Source organism: Lynx canadensis, chromosome C2 (assembly GCF_007474595.2).
Source record: "Lynx canadensis isolate LIC74 chromosome C2, mLynCan4.pri.v2, whole genome shotgun sequence".
Lineage (NCBI taxonomy): Eukaryota > Metazoa > Chordata > Mammalia > Carnivora > Felidae > Lynx > Lynx canadensis.
Window position 1 is genome coordinate 139,467,824 of NC_044311.2, and position 4,761 is coordinate 139,472,584.

The following is a 4,761-nucleotide window of genomic DNA, read 5'->3' on the forward strand; positions in this document are numbered from 1 at the left end:
ATTTGAATAATTACAAATAGTGCCACTGTGAATATTCTTGTACCCACCTTCTGACCATATTTGGGGTCAGAAGGTCGTATTTGGGGAGTAAGAATGAGTATGCATGTGCACGTGAATATATAAATACATGAATGCACACACGTACATCTGTGATATGTGTATATTTACTCCAGAGCTCTCAAAAAAACCCCAATGAGATAGTTGCAGAGAAAGTGAATTCTGACGGGCAAGTGTTGAATTTGTTTTTCCACCCACAGGTTTGGGTAACTCTGCTGAACACAATGAGTGAACCCACAGCTGTCACTTCATTCTATTGATGAAATGCTCTGCAGCCTTGAGGAAATCAGCGTGTACAGCTTCTCAGACAGAACTTGTAAAGGGCAAATGTTTACAAATGTGTACTTATGGCGAACACCCACTGCACAAAGCAAAGTGTGATCATCCACCTGGATTCTCTGAAGCGTCTGATCCAAATTATACTTTGGCTTCAGCTTCAGCACGGTGATTTCTGAGTCACGGTTCCCTGTCTGTTACACTTCCATTCTCTGGGAGTCATCGTTCCCAAATCGCCCATACACGTTGGGAGGAACTGATGTGGTTGGAAAAAATATGGCTATCACGATTTCACCTTTTAGTTCAAAATGGTACAAATGTAAAACCTGTGAGGATTAAAAGAACACAATCAATCCAAAAGAGGTAGTAGGTATTTCATCAAATATTAAAAGGTCAAATAGGGTGACATCTCTACATTAGGGAAATTTATTTAAGAAAATTCAATCTACTGAGAACTCTTAACTTTGAAATGTGATAAAGGTCATAGAATAAATTATTTGAAAGCGATTGCAGAAGTAGCACTTGTTTAAAGCCCACTAACATTTTGGAGGTTTTTATGTTTGCTGCGCTCTCTTTTTTACCAAATAGTCCCTCCTCTATATGCAGTACCTCTCTCCCACTGCAATAAAATCACATTTCAAAGATAATCAATAACCTATTTACTGAGTACAACATCCACTCTAATTTTTCAACCACCTCAGTCTCTCTGCAGTATTTGAGACTACCTGCTATCACTTTCTTTTTGAAGATCTTACATTCTTGGCTCTTTGATTATCTTTTTAATCTCCGAAATGTATCTCAAGTCTATTTGCTGCAACCTCCCAAACCCCCAGTGTGTATTCTAGGGTCGTGTCACACAAAACTTGTCTTACTGCTTCCCCTTGGTAAATCTGAAACTTTTTCAAAGTTGTTGCTTTCTGGGGTGCCTGGGTGGCTCAACGGTTGGGCATCCAACTTCGGCTCAGGTCATGATCTGACGGTTCCTGAGTTTGAGCCCCACGTCGGGCTCTGTGCTGACAGCTCAGAGCCTGGAGCCTGCTCTGTGTCTCCCTCTCTCTCTACCCCTCCTCCGCTCATGCTGTGTCTCTCTCTGCCTCAAAAATAAATAAACATTAAAAAAATAAAATAAAAAGTTGTTGATTTCCATGAAATATATTCTTCCACCTTCTCATCCCTATACACTTTTGATGACCTTGTTTACCGGTAAAATCCCTAGGCATTTTCAACAACCGGATGATAACTTTTCTTCTCTATGATGACTTACACTCTGAATATAGGAGAATTTGATCACAGGGTCTCATTCGCAGGGCACAGGAAAGTCCGTGGCAAATAAGAGACGTTCAATTTATGCAGAAGATCAAATAAGGACTTTAGATTCAAAAGTCCTATATTTAAATTTTAGCTCCCTGATGTATTTGAAATTAAACTGATAAATCCTTCTTTGGAAGCCTTACTGCTTCATAGGAAACAGCTAATAACAACTTTCTTGTAAGACTGACATGAGATGACGTAAGAAAATCACCAAGGATGATGTCTGGCACTTGGTTGTAACTACTGCCACTACTATTATTATTTCTCTGTTCCTCCACCTCTTCTTAAGAGTACTCAGCAGTTGAATAAATTAAAATCTTAAAATTTCCTTTCTTTGTGAAGTTATATCATGAGTCAAGATAAGTACTTTTCTATATAGAGAGCTGTATGGGCATAACGAACTCTATGAAATCCACTTGGAATTTGTTTCTCTTCTGTTAGAGGAGGTCATCAAGAGAATGTCACCACCGATTAACTAGTGAGCGGGATCTGGGCAAACAGACCTCACTGCATCCCTTATCCTTGGAAAGTATATTCTGCCCACACTTCCTAAAGTGGGAACCATTTTCAAATATGTAGCCTGCATAGAGCAACGTGTTGTTGGACCAATCAGGAAGGTCCAAACCCAGGTAAGACCTGTATATAAGCATTTAAGATTCTGGCAGGGGGCTGCAGAGATCTACTTGACTTAAGGCAACAGAAGACAAGCCTCATCTGTAAGTTCCTTTGCTTATTAAACCTGCCCGCTAACAATATGGGGGTGACCTGCCTCTTTCTTCAGTCTCTCCTTGCCTTCTGTTCAGAGGCCAGTTTCAGATTTCACTCGGGAATTCCTGTGCTTGTGAGACAAAACTCCCATGGTGTATTTATATACTTACTGAATATCTTTCAAGTCAGTAATAATGAAAATGTACTAGCTTCTCCACAGATCATATTATATTATATTCTCCCACCATAGCAACATGATGATCCATATACTATATATATATATATATATATAATCACTGTGGTAAGTAGCAAAAGAATATTGATGCTTGCTTACAGATGTGTCATTCACCTACTTTTTTTTTCTTTCTCTTCTCCCCTTCCCTTCCTTGGGTGTCTGAGGCATTTGACAGTTTATAAGAAAGCCAATTGAGTCGTTAAAATTCAGGCATATTTTCCAGTTCCTATTCTAGACATTTAGTAAGACCATTAAATTTAGTGTTAAGTCTTTCTTTCCCAGTGACCACTAGCCAGGCAAAAAGAAATTACATACTACAATACCTATTGTTTAACCTCTAGGAAAAGATGGGCACAAATCTTTGATCACAGATATTGGCCACAACTACCTAAGGAGAAAGATAGAATATTGGAGGCTATATGCTTCTTTTAAGTGTCTAACTGGAGAAACAAAAGGATCGGAGGAGAAGTAGGGTGAGAACAAAAGAATAAGAAGAGATAATTAAATAGGCTTAGGAAAAAATCATGGCTGTCTCTAACTGAAGGGAGAAAGAGAAGTCAATATCTTCAAGAGTCTTTTGCCTTCCGGAAAAACCACACCTTATTTGAATGGAATAAGTCTTCTGCGATAATTGTGGTCTTTTTCAACATTATCCATCTGTGACACTGCTTCTACAAACCAACCTGTCAATTTCTCTTATTTCTTTTCATATAAATAAATGCTTTACCCATGGACATCTAAATATGTTAAAGACCCAAATCAAGGCCATGAGGAAATTTGAGGATTCTTTAGCAATTAGAATAATTCCCTAAATGATTAACATTAATAAATGCCAAAGTCCAATGCTCTATTTACTCCTTGAAGATTAACTAACAATATTCTAAATATCAACTTCCAGTACACGAACTCTCAAGTTGTGAGAACCACAAATTTATGAAGAAGTAAATCTTAATAACTTGATGAATAATTCAGGCTCAGTAGTTACCAGCATTTTTATCTACTGGTGAGAGTAAGTGATTTTGCAAGGTTAATGAATTTTAATTTGGATGCCATTATGTTACTCTCTCTGCTCTTGTCTATCTGGTGCACAGAAAATTCCATCTATTAAACTCAGTATGGGGCAAAGCCACAATGACCGCTGGTAATTGCTGGTTAACAATGTTGCACAATAGTTAGTTCAGGAGAAGGCTCTCTTTGGCTGATCTGGCATGGGATCTTAGTGCATTATCACAAAGGTTACTGAAGAATGCTGATCAGAATTTGAATAACAACTAGTCACTATAGTAATAGAACAGTGAAGTTATGTTTATTCAAGTGGTAGCAGCATGGTTATAGAACCAAGCACAACCCTCATGTCAGGCAAATTAATTAGCTTACGCTTTTCCACAGCCACTTGGCAAAAATTGCAAATCGTTGGAGAATCCAATTATACCACAATAAAGGAGCCCATGCTGATCAGTTTGCTCATATATTGTAGAATGCAGTGTCTCCCAAGCCTTCTCCCTTCGTGTATATCCACATGACCTAAGATTGATCCTGGCCAGGATGGAAAAAAAGAGACACTATTGAGACTCATTACAATGAGTTTTATGTATGGCATGTGGAGACGTATGGTCACCTAACAATTGGTCTAACAATTGGTCACCTAGGTGAGGGAGTACAAGGGTGGATTTTACTTTTCTTGCCACTTTTATGTACATCTGAAATTATTTCAAAAGAAATACCGAAAACCATTTAGATCCCAAGGAATAAAAATAAATTCAAGCACTATGTAATAAAATAATATAATAATGATAATAATAATAACAAATAGTGTAACAACCAAACTGCCATAATAGTTTTATTTTTAATCAAATCAACTAAAAATCAAAGAATAAAGAGGAACATGATGTATATTTACATTTATTATTGACAAAGTAGCTCTCAGTGAATCCAATACTTAATGAAAGCATAGTAATAGAAAAATAAATAATACATTTAGAATATTTGAAAAACAGGTCTTGAATTAATTTATTAAAAAGGTTAACAAAACAGATGCCTGTGTGGTTCAATTGGTTAAGCATCTGACTCTTGATCTCAGCTCAGCTCTTGATCTCAGGGTCATGAGTTCAGGCCCCACAATGGGCTCCATGATGGGCATGAAGCCTACTTAAAAAAGAAAAGAAGAGAGAGGA